This window comes from Saccoglossus kowalevskii, chromosome 17 (assembly GCF_978046115.1).
Source record: "Saccoglossus kowalevskii chromosome 17, keSacKowa6.1, whole genome shotgun sequence".
Lineage (NCBI taxonomy): Eukaryota > Metazoa > Hemichordata > Enteropneusta > Harrimaniidae > Saccoglossus > Saccoglossus kowalevskii.
This window is the reverse complement of record NC_140657.1, coordinates 5,107,102-5,123,359: the sequence shown is the minus strand read 5'-3', so window position 1 is coordinate 5,123,359 and position 16,258 is coordinate 5,107,102. Positions and strand designations below refer to the sequence as shown.

The window sequence follows — 16,258 nt, the reverse complement described above, 5'->3', positions numbered from 1 at the left end:
GCAATGTGCGAGGTTTCCGCCCTTTTAGTGACACACAGACATAACGTCATATTGAACTGTTAATTGACAGCACCAAAATCATTTTGCATTGGCCGGGAATCGAACCCGGGCATCCCGCGTGGCAGGCGAGAATTCTACCACTGAACCACAAATGCGCTATGTTGTTGTTACATCACGGACATTTCAGGAAATATTGAATTTTATGTGACATAATGCAGATTAAGTTAGTATCAGTAATCGATAATGTAGATTCCATATCTATACAAATAATCTAGTCAGTTGTTTCCACCTGCAATTTACATACGTCTCGCATGGGCAATGTGCGAGATTTCCGCGCTTTTAGTGACACACAGAAATAACGTCATATTGAACTATTAATTAACAGCACCAAAATCATTTTGCCTTGGCTGGGAATGGAACCCGAGCCTCCGGCGTGGCAGGCGAGAATTCTACCACTGAACCACCAATGCGCTATGTTGTTGTTCCATCACGGATATTTCAGGAAATATTGAATTTTATGTGACATAATGCAGATTAAGTTAGTATCAGTACTCGATAATGTAGATTCCATATCTATACAAATAATCTAGTCAGTTGTTTCCGCCTGAAATTTACATATGTCTCGCACAGACAATGTGCGAGGTTGCCGCGCTTTTAGTGACACACAGACATAACGTCATATTGAACTATTAATTGACAGCACCAAAATCATTTTGCATTGGCCGGGAATCGAACCCGGGCCTCCCGCGTGGCAGGCGAGAATTCTACCACTGAACCACCAATGCGCTATGTTCTTGTTTTATCACGGACATTTCAGGAAATATTGAATTTTATGTGACATAATGCAGATTAAGTTAGTATCAGTACTCGATAATGTAGATTCCATATCTATACAAATAATCTAGTCAGTTGTTTCCACCTGAAATTTACATACGTCTCGCATGGGCAATGTGCGAGGTTTCCGCGCTTTTAGTGACACACAGAAATAACGTCATATAGAACTATTAATTGACAGCACCAAAATCATTTTGCATTGGCCGGGAATCGAACCCGGGCCTCCCGCGTGGCAGGCGAGAATTCTACCACTGAACGACCAATGCAATATGTTGTCGTTCCATCACGGACATTTCAGGAAATATTGAATTTTATGTGATATAATGCAGATTAAGTTAGTATCAGAACGCGATAATGTAGATTCCATATCTATACAAATAATCTAGTCAGTTGTTTCCACCTGAAATTTACATACGTCTCGCATAGGCAATGTGCAAGATTTCCGCGCTTTTAGTGACACACAGAAATAACGTCATATTGAATTATTAATTGACAGCACCAAAATCATTTTGCATTGGCCGGGAATCTACAACTGAGCCACCAATGCGATATGCTGTTGTTCCATCACGGACATTTCAGGAAATATTGAATTTTATGTGATATAATGCAGATTAAGTTAGTATCAGTACTCGATAATGTAGATTCCATATCTATACAAATAATCTAGTCAGTTGTTTCCACCTGAAATTTACATACGTCTCGCATGGGCAATGTGCGAGATTTCCGCGCTTATAGTGACACAAGGAATAACGTCATATTGAACTATTAATTGACAGCACCAAAATCATTTTGCATTGGCCGGGAATCGAACCCGGGCCTCCCGCGTGGCAGGCGAGAATTCTACCACTGAACGACCAATGCAATATGTTGTCGTTCCATCACGGACATTTCAGGAAATATTGAATTTTATGTGACATAATGCAGATTAAGTTAGTATCAGTACTCGATATTGTAGATTCCATATAATTATACAAATAATCTAGTCAGTTGTTTCCACCTGAAATTTACATACGTCTCGCATGGGCAATGTGCGAGATTTCCGCGCTTTTAGTGACACACAGAAATAACGTCATATTGAATTATTAATTGACAGCAACAAAATCATTTTGCATTGGCCGGGAATCTACCACTGAACCACCAATGCGATATGTTGTTGTTCCATCACGGACATTTCCGGAAATATTGAATTTTATGTGATATAATGCAGATTAAGTTAGTATCAGAACGCGATAATGTAGATTCCATATCTATACAAATAATCTAGCCAGTTGTTTCCACCTGAAATTTAAATATCTCTCGCACAGGCAATGTGCGACATTTATGCGCTTTTAGTGACACACAGAAATAACGTCATATTGAACTGTTAATTGACAGCACCAAAATCATTTTGCATTGGCCGGGAATCGAACCCAGGCCTCCCGCGTGGCAGGCGAGAATTCTACCACTGAACCACCAAAGCGCTATGTTGTTGTTCCATCACGGACATTTCAGGAAATATTGAATTTTATGTGACATAAATGCAGATTAAATTAGTATCAGTACTCGATAATGTAGATTCCATATCTATACAAATAATCTAGTCAGTTGTTTCCACCTGAAATTTACATATTTGTCGCACAGGCAATGTGCGAGGTTTCCGCGTTTTTAGTGACACACAGACATAACGTCATATTGAACAATTAATTGACAGCACTAAAATCATTTTGCAATGGCGGGGAATCGAACCCGGGCCTCCCGCGTGGCAGGCGAGAATTCTACCACTGAACCACCAATACGAAATGTTGTTGTTCCATCACGGACATTTCAGGAAGTATTGAATTTTATGTGAAATAATGCAGATTAAGTTGGTATCAGAACTCGATAATGTAGATTTCATATCTATACAAATAATGTAGCCTGTTGTTTCCACATGAAATTTACAAACGTCTCGCATGGGCAATGTGCGAGATTTCCGCGCTTTTAGTGACACACAGAAATGACGTCATATTGAACTATTAATTGACAGCACCAAAATCATTTTGCATTGGCCGGGAGGCGGGCGAGAATTCTACCACTGAACCACCAATGCGATATGTTGTTGTTCCATCACAGACATTTCAGGAAATATTGAATTTTATGTGACATAATGCAGATTAAGTTAGTATCAGTACTCGATAATGTAGATTCCATATCTATACAAATAATCTAGTCAGTTGTTTCCACATGAAATTTACATACGTCTCGTATGGGCAATGTGCGAGATTTCCGCGCTTTTAGTGACACACAGAAATGACGTCATATTGAACTATTAATTGACAGCACCAAAATCATTTTGCATTGGCCGGGTGGCGGGCGAGAATTCTACCACTGAACCACCAATGCGATATGTTGTGGTTCCATCACGGACATTTCAGGAAATATTGAATTTTATGTGACATAATGCAGATTAAGTTAGTATCAGTACTCGATATTGTAGATTCCATATCTATACAAATAATCTAGTCAGTTGTTTCCACCTGAAATTTACATACGTCTCGCATGGGCAATGTGCGAGATTTCCGCGGTTTTAGTGACACACAGAAATGACGTCATATTGAACTATTAATTGAAAGCACCAAAATCATTTTGCATTTGCCGGGAATCTACCACTGAACCACCAATGCGATATGTTGTTGTTCCATCACGGACATTTCAGGAAATATTGAATTTTATGTGACATAATGCAGATTAAGTTAGTATCAGTACTCGATATTGTAGATTCCATATCTATACAAATAATCTAGTCAGTTGTTTCCACCTGAAATTTACATACGTCTCGCATGGGCAATGTGCGAGATTTCCGCGCTTTTAGTGACACACACAAATAACGTCATATTGAACTATTAATTGACAGCACCAAAATCATTTTGCATTGGCCGGGAATCTACCACTGAACCACCAATGCGATATGTTGTTGTTCCATCACGGACATTTCAGGAAATATTGAATTTTATGTGACATAATGCAGATTAAGTTAGTATCAGTACTCGATAATGTAGATTCCATATCTATACAAATAATCTAGTCAGTTGTTTCCACCTGAAATGTACATACGTCTCGCATGGGCAATGTGCGAGATTTCCGCGCTTATAGTGACACAAGAAATAACGTCATATTGAACTATTAATTGACAGCACCAAAATCATTTTGCCTTGGCTGGGAATGGAACCCGAGCCTCCGGCGTGGCAGGCGAGAATTCTACCACTGAACCACCAATGCGCTATGTTGTTGTTCCATCACGGATATTTCAGGAAATATTGAATTTTATGTGACATAATGCAGATTAAGTTAGTATCAGTACTCGATAATGTAGATTCCATATCTATACAAATAATCTAGTCAGTTGTTTCCGCCTGAAATTTACATATGTCTCGCACAGACAATGTGCGAGGTTGCCGCGCTTTTAGTGACACACAGACATAACGTCATATTGAACTATTAATTGACAGCACCAAAATCATTTTGCATTGGCCGGGAATCGAACCCGGGCCTCCCGCGTGGCAGGCGAGAATTCTACCACTGAACCACCAATGCGCTATGTTCTTGTTTTATCACGGACATTTCAGGAAATATTGAATTTTATGTGACATAATGCAGATTAAGTTAGTATCAGTACTCGATAATGTAGATTCCATATCTATACAAATAATCTAGTCAGTTGTTTCCACCTGAAATTTACATACGTCTCGCATGGGCAATGTGCGAGGTTTCCGCGCTTTTAGTGACACACAGAAATAACGTCATATAGAACTATTAATTGACAGCACCAAAATCATTTTGCATTGGCCGGGAATCGAACCCGGGCCTCCCGCGTGGCAGGCGAGAATTCTACCACTGAACGACCAATGCAATATGTTGTCGTTCCATCACGGACATTTCAGGAAATATTGAATTTTATGTGATATAATGCAGATTAAGTTAGTATCAGAACGCGATAATGTAGATTCCATATCTATACAAATAATCTAGTCAGTTGTTTCCACCTGAAATTTACATACGTCTCGCATAGGCAATGTGCAAGATTTCCGCGCTTTTAGTGACACACAGAAATAACGTCATATTGAATTATTAATTGACAGCACCAAAATCATTTTGCATTGGCCGGGAATCTACAACTGAGCCACCAATGCGATATGCTGTTGTTCCATCACGGACATTTCAGGAAATATTGAATTTTATGTGATATAATGCAGATTAAGTTAGTATCAGTACTCGATAATGTAGATTCCATATCTATACAAATAATCTAGTCAGTTGTTTCCACCTGAAATTTACATACGTCTCGCATGGGCAATGTGCGAGATTTCCGCGCTTATAGTGACACAAGGAATAACGTCATATTGAACTATTAATTGACAGCACCAAAATCATTTTGCATTGGCCGGGAATCGAACCCGGGCCTCCCGCGTGGCAGGCGAGAATTCTACCACTGAACGACCAATGCAATATGTTGTCGTTCCATCACGGACATTTCAGGAAATATTGAATTTTATGTGACATAATGCAGATTAAGTTAGTATCAGTACTCGATATTGTAGATTCCATATAATTATACAAATAATCTAGTCAGTTGTTTCCACCTGAAATTTACATACGTCTCGCATGGGCAATGTGCGAGATTTCCGCGCTTTTAGTGACACACAGAAATAACGTCATATTGAATTATTAATTGACAGCAACAAAATCATTTTGCATTGGCCGGGAATCTACCACTGAACCACCAATGCGATATGTTGTTGTTCCATCACGGACATTTCCGGAAATATTGAATTTTATGTGATATAATGCAGATTAAGTTAGTATCAGAACGCGATAATGTAGATTCCATATCTATACAAATAATCTAGCCAGTTGTTTCCACCTGAAATTTAAATATCTCTCGCACAGGCAATGTGCGACATTTATGCGCTTTTAGTGACACACAGAAATAACGTCATATTGAACTGTTAATTGACAGCACCAAAATCATTTTGCATTGGCCGGGAATCGAACCCAGGCCTCCCGCGTGGCAGGCGAGAATTCTACCACTGAACCACCAAAGCGCTATGTTGTTGTTCCATCACGGACATTTCAGGAAATATTGAATTTTATGTGACATAAATGCAGATTAAATTAGTATCAGTACTCGATAATGTAGATTCCATATCTATACAAATAATCTAGTCAGTTGTTTCCACCTGAAATTTACATATTTGTCGCACAGGCAATGTGCGAGGTTTCCGCGTTTTTAGTGACACACAGACATAACGTCATATTGAACAATTAATTGACAGCACTAAAATCATTTTGCAATGGCGGGGAATCGAACCCGGGCCTCCCGCGTGGCAGGCGAGAATTCTACCACTGAACCACCAATACGAAATGTTGTTGTTCCATCACGGACATTTCAGGAAGTATTGAATTTTATGTGAAATAATGCAGATTAAGTTGGTATCAGAACTCGATAATGTAGATTTCATATCTATACAAATAATGTAGCCTGTTGTTTCCACATGAAATTTACAAACGTCTCGCATGGGCAATGTGCGAGATTTCCGCGCTTTTAGTGACACACAGAAATGACGTCATATTGAACTATTAATTGACAGCACCAAAATCATTTTGCATTGGCCGGGAGGCGGGCGAGAATTCTACCACTGAACCACCAATGCGATATGTTGTTGTTCCATCACAGACATTTCAGGAAATATTGAATTTTATGTGACATAATGCAGATTAAGTTAGTATCAGTACTCGATAATGTAGATTCCATATCTATACAAATAATCTAGTCAGTTGTTTCCACATGAAATTTACATACGTCTCGTATGGGCAATGTGCGAGATTTCCGCGCTTTTAGTGACACACAGAAATGACGTCATATTGAACTATTAATTGACAGCACCAAAATCATTTTGCATTGGCCGGGTGGCGGGCGAGAATTCTACCACTGAACCACCAATGCGATATGTTGTGGTTCCATCACGGACATTTCAGGAAATATTGAATTTTATGTGACATAATGCAGATTAAGTTAGTATCAGTACTCGATATTGTAGATTCCATATCTATACAAATAATCTAGTCAGTTGTTTCCACCTGAAATTTACATACGTCTCGCATGGGCAATGTGCGAGATTTCCGCGGTTTTAGTGACACACAGAAATGACGTCATATTGAACTATTAATTGACAGCACCAAAATCATTTTGCATTTGCCGGGAATCTACCACTGAACCACCAATGCGATATGTTGTTGTTCCATCACGGACATTTCAGGAAATATTGAATTTTATGTGACATAATGCAGATTAAGTTAGTATCAGTACTCGATAATGTAGATTCCATATCTATACAAATAATCTAGTCAGTTGTTTCCACCTGAAATGTACATACGTCTCGCATGGGCAATGTGCGAGATTTCCGCGCTTATAGTGACACAAGAAATAACGTCATATTGAACTATTAATTGACAGCACCAAAATCATTTTGCATTGGCTGGGAATCGAACCCGGGCCTCCCGCGTGGCGGGCGAGAATTCTACCACTGAACCACCAATGCGATAGGTTGTGGTTCCATCACGGACATTTCAGGAAATATTGAATTTTATGTGACATAATGCAGATTAAGTTAGTATCAGAAGGCGATAATGTAGATTCCATATCTATATAAATAATCTAGTCAGTTGTTTCCACCTGAAATTTACATATTTGTCGCACAGGCATTGTGCGAGATTTCCGCGCTTTTAGTGAGACACAGAAATAACGTCATATTGAACTATTAATTGACAGCACCAAAATCATTTTGCATTGGCCGTGAATCAAACCCGGGCATCCCGCGTGGCAGGCGAGAATTCTACCACTGAACCACCAATGCGATATGTTGTTGTTCCATCACGGACATTTCAGGAAATATTGAATTTTATGTGACATAATGCAGATTAAGTTAGTATCAGTAATCGATAATGTAGATTTCATATCTATACAAATAATCTAGTCAGTTGTTTCCACATGCAATTTACATACGTCTCTTATGGGCAATGTGCAAGATTTCCGCGCTTTTAGTGACACACAGAAATAACGTCATATTGAACTATTAATTGACAGCACCAAAACCCTTTTGCATTGGCCGGGATTCGAACCCGGGCCTCCCGCGTGGCAGGCAAGAATTCTACCACTGAACCACCAATGCGATATATTGTTGATCCATCACGGACATTTCAGGAAATATTGAATTTTATGTGACATAATGCAGATTAAGTTAGTATCAGTACTCGATAATGTAGATTCCATATCTATACAAATAATCTAGTCAGTTGTTTCCACCTGAAATTTACATACGTCTCGCATGGGCAATGTGCGAGATTTCCGCGCTTTTAGTGACACACCGAAATAACGTCATATTGAACTATTAATTGACAGCACCAAAATCATTTTGCATTGGCCGGGAATCGAACCCGGGCCGCCCGCGTGGCAGGCGAGAATTCTACCACTGAACCACCAATGCGCTATGTTGTTTTTCCATCACGGACATTTAAGGAAATATTGAATTTTATGTGACATAATGCAGATTAAGTTAGTATCAGTATGCAGATTAAGTTAGTATCAGTACTCGATAATGTAGATTCCATATCTATACAAATAATCTAGTCAGTTGTTTCCACCTGAAATTTACATACGTCTCGCATGGGCAATGTGCGAGATTTCCGCGCTTTTAGTGACACACAGAAATAACGTCATATTGAACTATTAATTGACAGCACCAAAATCATTTTGCATTGGCCGGGAATCGAACCCGGGCCTCCCGCGTGGCGGGCGAGAATTCTACCACTGAACCACCAATGCGATATGTTGTTGTTCCATCACGGACATTTCAGGAAATATTGAATTTTATGTGACATAATGCAGATTAAGTTAGTATCAGAAGGCGATAATGTAGATTCCATATCTATATAAATAATCTAGTCAGTTGTTTCCACCTGAAATTTACATATTTGTCGCACAGGCATTGTGCGAGATTTCCGCGCTTTTAGTGAGACACAGAAATAACGTCATATTGAACTATTAATTGACAGCACCAAAATCATTTTGCATTGGCCGTGAATCAAACCCGGGCATCCCGCGTGGCAGGCGAGAATTCTACCACTGAACCACCAATGCGATATGTTGTTGTTCCATCACGGACATTTCAGGAAATATTGAATTTTATGTGACATAATGCAGATTAAGTTAGTATCAGTAATCGATAATGTAGATTTCATATCTATACAAATAATCTAGTCAGTTGTTTCCACATGCAATTTACATACGTCTCTTATGGGCAATGTGCAAGATTTCCGCGCTTTTAGTGACACACAGAAATAACGTCATATTGAACTATTAATTGACAGCACCAAAACCCTTTTGCATTGGCCGGGATTCGAACCCGGGCCTCCCGCGTGGCAGGCAAGAATTCTACCACTGAACCACCAATGCGATATATTGTTGATCCATCACGGACATTTCAGGAAATATTGAATTTTATGTGACATAATGCAGATTAAGTTAGTATCAGTACTCGATAATGTAGATTCCATATCTATACAAATAATCTAGTCAGTTGTTTCCACCTGAAATTTACATACGTCTCGCATGGGCAATGTGCGAGATTTCCGCGCTTTTAGTGACACACCGAAATAACGTCATATTGAACTATTAATTGACAGCACCAAAATCATTTTGCATTGGCCGGGAATCGAACCCGGGCCGCCCGCGTGGCAGGCGAGAATTCTACCACTGAACCACCAATGCGCTATGTTGTTTTTCCATCACGGACATTTAAGGAAATATTGAATTTTATGTGACATAATGCAGATTAAGTTAGTATCAGTATGCAGATTAAGTTAGTATCAGTACTCGATAATGTAGATTCCATATCTATACAAATAATCTAGTCAGTTGTTTCCACCTGAAATTTACATACGTCTCGCATGGGCAATGTGCGAGATTTCCGCGCTTTTAGTGACACACAGAAATAACGTCATATTGAACTATTAATTGACAGCACCAAAATCATTTTGCATTGGCCGGGAATCGAACCCGGCCCTCCCGCGTGGCAGGCGCAAATTCTACCACTGAACCACCAATGCGCTATGTTGTTGTTCTATCACGGACATTTAAGGAAATATTGAATTTTATGTGACATATGTGACATATCTATACAAATAATCTAGTCAGTTGTTTCCACCTGAAATTTACATATTTGTCGCACAGGCAATGTGCGAGCTTTCCGCGCTTTTAGTGACACACAGACATAACGTCATATTGAACTGTTAATTGACAGCACCAAAATCATTTTGCATTGGCCGGGAATCGAACCCAGGCATCCCGCGTGGCAGGCGAGAATTCTACCACTGAACCACAAATGCGCTATGTTGTTATTCCATCACGGACATTTCAGGAAATATTGAATTTTATGTGACATAATGCAGATTAAGTTAGTATCAGTACTCGATAATGTAGATTCCATATCTATACAAATAATCTAGTCAGTTGTTTCCACCTGAAATTTACATACGTCTCGCTTGGGCAATGTGCGAGATTTCCGCGCTTTTAGTGACACACAGAAATAACGTCATATTGAACTATTAATTGACAGCACAAAAATAATTTTGCTTTGGCCGGGAATCGAACCCGGGCCTCCCACGTGGCAGGCGAGAATTCTACCACTGAACCACCAATGCGATATGTTGTTGTTACATCACGGACATTTCAGGAAATATTGAATTTTATGTGACATAATGCAGATTAAGTTAGTATCAGTACTCGATAATGTAGATTCCATATCTATACAAATAATCTAGTCAGTTGTTTCCACCTGAAATTTACATACATCTCGCATGGGCAATGTGCGAGATTTCCGCGCTTTTAGAGAGACACAGAAATAACGTCATATTGAACTATTAATTGACAGCACCAAAATCATTTTGCATTGGCCGTGAATCAAACCCGGGCATCCCGCGTGGCAGGCGAGAATTCTACCACTGAACCACCAATGCGATATGTTGTTGTTCCATCACGGACATTTCAGGAAATATTGAATTTTATGTGACATAATGCAGATTAAGTTAGTATCAGTAATCGATAATGTAGATTTCATATCTATACAAATAATCTAGTCAGTTGTTTCCACATGCAATTTACATACGTCTCTTATGGGCAATGTGCAAGATTTCCGCGCTTTTAGTGACACACAGACATAACGTCATATTGAACTATTAATTGACAGCACCAAAATCATTTTGCATTGGCCGGGAATCGAACCCAGGCCTCCGCGTGGCAGGCGCAAATTCTACCACTGAAGCACCAATGCGATATGTTGTTGTTCCATCACGGACATTTCAGGAAATATTGAATTTTATGTGACATAATGCAGATTAAGTTAGTATCAGTAATCGATAATGTAGATTTCATATCTATACAAATAATCTAGTCAGTTGTTTCCACATGCAATTTACATACGTCTCGCATGGGCAATGTGCGAGATTTCCGCGCTTTTAGTGATACACAGAAATAACGTCATATTGAACTATTAATTGACAGCACCAAAATCATTTTGCATTGGCCGGGAATCGAACCCGGCCCTCCCGCGTGGCAGGCGCAAATTCTACCACTGAACCACCAATGCGCTATGTTGTTGTTCTATCACGAACATTTAAGGAAATATTGAATTTTATGTGCCATAATGCAGATTAAGTGAGTATCAGAACGCGATAATGTAGATTCCATATCTATACAAATAATCTAGTCAGTTGTTTCCACCTGAAATTTACATATTTTTCGCACAGGCAATGTGCGAGCTTTCCGCGCTTTTAGTGACACACAGACATAACGTCATATTGAACTGTTAATTGACAGCACCAAAATCATTTTGCATTGGCCGGGAATCGAACCCAGGCATCCCGCGTGGCAGGCGAGAATTCTACCACTGAACCACAAATGCGCTATGTTGTTATTCCATCACGGACATTTCAGGAAATATTGAATTTTATGTGACATAATGCAGATTAAGTTAGTATCAGTACTCGATAATGTAGATTCCATATCTATACAAATAATCTAGTCAGTTGTTTCCACCTGAAATTTACATACGTCTCGCATGGGCAATGTGCGAGATTTCCGCGCTTTTAGTGACACACAGAAATAACGTCATATTGAACTATTAATTGACAGCACAAAAATAATTTTGCTTTGGCCGGGAATCGAACCCGAGCCTCCCACGTGGCAGGCGAGAATTCTACAACTGAACCACCAAGGCGATATGTTGTTGTTACATCACGGACATTTCAGGAAATATTGAATTTTATGTGACATAATGCAGATTAAGTTAGTATCAGTACTCGATAATGTAGATTCCATATCTATACAAATAATCTAGTCAGTTGTTTCCACCTGAAATTTACATACATCTCGCATGGGCAATGTGCGAGATTTCCGCGCTTTTAGTGAGACACAGAAATAACGTCATATTGAACTATTAATTGACAGCACCAAAATCATTTTGCATTGGCCGTGAATCAAACCCGGGCATCCCGCGTGGCAGGCGAGAATTCTACCACTGAACCACCAATGCGATATGTTGTTGTTCCATCACGGACATTTCAGGAAATATTGAATTTTATGTGACATAATGCAGATTAAGTTAGTATCAGTACTCGATAATGTAGATTCCATATATATACAAATAATCTAGTCAGTTGTTTCCACCTGAAATTTACATATGTCTCTTATGGGCAATGTGCAAGATTTCCGCGCTTTTAGTGACACACAGACATAACGTCATATTGAACTATTAATTGACAGCACCAAAATCATTTTGCATTGGCCGGGAATCGAACCCAGGCCTCCGCGTGGCAGGCGCAAATTCTACCACTGAAGCACCAATGCGATATGTTGTTGTTCCATCACGGACATTTCAGGAAATATTGAATTTTATGTGACATAATGCAGATTAAGTTAGTATCAGTAATCGATAATGTAGATTTCATATCTATACAAATAATCTAGTCAGTTGTTTCCACATGCAATTTACATACGTCTCGCATGGGCAATGTGCGAGATTTCCGCGTTTTTAGTGATACACAGAAATAACGTCATATTGAACTATTAATTGACAGCACCAAAATCATTTTGCATTGGCCGGGAATCGAACCCGGCCCTCCCGCGTGGCAGGCGCAAATTCTACCACTGAACCACCAATGCGCTATGTTGTTGTTCTATCACGAACATTTAAGGAAATATTGAATTTTATGTGACATAATGCAGATTAAGTGAGTATCAGAACGCGATAATGTAGATTCCATATCTATACAAATAATCTAGTCAGTTGTTTCCACCTGAAATTTACATATTTTTCGCACAGGCAATGTGCGAGCTTTCCGCGCTTTTAGTGACACACAGACATAACGTCATTTTGAACTGTTAATTGACAGCACCAAAATCATTTTGCATTGGCCGGGAATCGAACCCAGGCATCCCGCGTGGCAGGCGAGAATTCTACCACTGAACCACAAATGCGCTATGTTGTTATTCCATCACGGACATTTCAGGAAATATTGAATTTTATGTGACATAATGCAGATTAAGTTAGTATCAGTACTCGATAATGTAGATTCCATATCTATACAAATAATCTAGTCAGTTGTTTCCACCTGAAATTTACATACGTCTCGCATGGGCAATGTGCGAGATTTCCGCGCTTTTAGTGACACACAGAAATAACGTCATATTGAACTATTAATTGACAGCACAAAAATAATTTTGCTTTGGCCGGGAATCGAACCCGAGCCTCCCACGTGGCAGGCGAGAATTCTACCACTGAACCACCAATGCGATATGTTGTTGTTACATCACGGACATTTCAGGAAATATTGAATTTTATGTGACATAATGCAGATTAAGTTAGTATCAGTACTCGATAATGTAGATTCCATATCTATACAAATAATCTAGTCAGTTGTTTCCACCTGAAATTTACATACATCTCGCATGGGCAATGTGCGAGATTTCCGCGCTTTTAGTGAGACACAGAAATAACGTCATATTGAACTATTAATTGACAGCACCAAAATCATTTTGCATTGGCCGTGAATCAAACCCGGGCATCCCGCGTGGCAGGCGAGAATTCTACCACTGAACCACCAATGCGATATGTTGTTGTTCTATCACGGACATTTAAGGAAATATTGAATTTTATGTGACATAATGCAGATTAAGTTAGTATCAGTACTCGATAATGTAGATTCCATATCTATACAAATAATCTAGTCAGTTGTTTCCACCTGAAATTTACATACGTCTCGCATGGGCAATGTGCGAGATTTCCGCGTTTTTAGTGACACACCGAAATAACGTCATATTGAACTATTATTTGACAGCACCAAAATCATTTTGCATTGGCCGGGAATCGAACCCGGGCCTCCCGCGTGGCAGGCGAGAATTCTACCACTGAACCACCAATGCGCTATGTTGTTTTTCCATCACGGACATTTAAGGAAATATTGAATTTTATGTGACATAATGCAGATTAAGTTAGTATCAGTATGCAGATTAAGTTAGTATCAGTACTCGATAATGTAGATTCCATATCTATACAAATAATCTAGTCAGTTGTTTCCACCTGAAATTTACATACGTCTCGCATGGGCAATGTGCGAGATTTCCGCGCTTTTAGTGACACACAGAAATAACGTCTTATTGAACTATTAATTGACAGCACCAAAATCATTTTGCATTGGCCGGGAATCGAACCCGGCCCTCCCGCGTGGCAGGCGCAAATTCTACCACTGAACCACCAATGCGCTATGTTGTTGTTCTATCACGGACATTTAAGGAAATATTGAATTTTATGTGACATATGTGACATATCTATACAAATAATCTAGTCAGTTGTTTCCACCTGAAATTTACATATTTGTCGCACAGGCAATGTGCGAGCTTTCCGCGCTTTTAGTGACACACAGACATAACGTCATATTGAACTGTTAATTGACAGCACCAAAATCATTTTGCATTGGCCGGGAATCGAACCCAGGCATCCCGCGTGGCAGGCGAGAATTCTACCACTGAACCACAAATGCGCTATGTTGTTATTCCATCACGGACATTTCAGGAAATATTGAATTTTATGTGACATAATGCAGATTAAGTTAGTATCTGTACTCGATAATGTAGATTCCATATCTATACAAATAATCTAGTCAGTTGTTTCCACCTGAAATTTACATACGTCTCGCATGGGCAATGTGCGAGATTTCCGCGCTTTTAGTGACACACAGAAATAACGTCATATTGAACTATTAATTGACAGCACAAAAATAATTTTGCTTTGGCCGGGAATCGAACCCGGGCCTCCCACGTGGCAGGCGAGAATTCTACCACTGAACCACCAATGCGATATGTTGTTGTTACATCACGGACATTTCAGGAAATATTGAATTTTATGTGACATAATGCAGATTAAGTTAGTATCAGTACTCGACAATGTAGATTCCATATCTATACAAATAATCTAGTCAGTTGTTTCCACCTGAAATTTACATACATCTCGCATGGGCAATGTGCGAGATTTCCGCGCTTTTAGAGAAACACAGAAATAACGTCATATTGAACTATTAATTGAAAGCACCAAAATCATTTTGCATTGGCCGTGAATCAAACCCGGGCATCCCGCGTGGCAGGCGAGAATTCTACCACTGAACCACCAATGCGATATGTTGTTGTTCCATCACGGACATTTCAGGAAATATTGAATTTTATGTGACATAATGCAGATTAAGTTAGTATCAGTAATCGATAATGTAGATTTCATATCTATACAAATAATCTAGTCAGTTGTTTCCACATGCAATTTACATACGTCTCTTATGGGCAATGTGCAAGATTTCCGCGCTTTTAGTGACACACAGACATAACGTCATATTGAACTATTAATTGACAGCACCAAAATCATTTTGCATTGGCCGGGAATCGAACCCAGGCCTCCGCGTGGCAGGCGCAAATTCTACCACTGAACCACCAATGCGCTATGTTGTTGTTTTATCACGGACATTTCAGGAAATATTTAATTTTATGTGACATAATGCAGATTAAGTTAGTATCAGTACTCGATAATGTAGATTCCATATCTATACAAATAATCTAGTCAGTTGTTTCCACCTGAAATTTACATACGTCTCGCATGGGCAATGTGCGAGATTTCCGCGCTTTTAGTGACACACAGAAATAACGTCATATTGAACTATTAATTGACAGCACCAAAATCATTTTGCATTGGCCGGGAATCGAACCCGGCCCTCCCGCGCGGTAGGCGCAAATTCTACCACTGAACCACCAATGCGCTATGTTGTTGTTCTATCACGGACATTTAAGGAAATATTGAACTAATGTGAC

The 16,258-nt window shown here is 39.4% G+C and overlaps 4 non-coding genes across 4 annotated transcripts; all 4 read right to left on the bottom strand.

Annotated features, from left to right (window-relative positions):
* Positions 1-714: 714 nt before the first annotated feature.
* Positions 715-785, bottom strand: TRNAG-GCC (transfer RNA glycine (anticodon GCC)). The gene has a single exon. It is a non-coding gene; the product is annotated as a tRNA-Gly (tRNA).
* Positions 786-4,315: 3,530 nt separating this feature from the next.
* Positions 4,316-4,386, bottom strand: TRNAG-GCC (transfer RNA glycine (anticodon GCC)). Its single transcript has one exon. It is a non-coding gene; the product is annotated as a tRNA-Gly (tRNA).
* A 9,872-nt stretch (positions 4,387-14,258) lies between these two features.
* TRNAG-GCC (transfer RNA glycine (anticodon GCC)) lies at positions 14,259-14,329 on the bottom strand. Its single transcript has one exon. It is a non-coding gene; the product is annotated as a tRNA-Gly (tRNA).
* A 1,805-nt stretch (positions 14,330-16,134) lies between these two features.
* TRNAG-ACC (transfer RNA glycine (anticodon ACC)) lies at positions 16,135-16,205 on the bottom strand. The gene has a single exon. It is a non-coding gene; the product is annotated as a tRNA-Gly (tRNA).
* Positions 16,206-16,258: the final 53 nt, after the last annotated feature.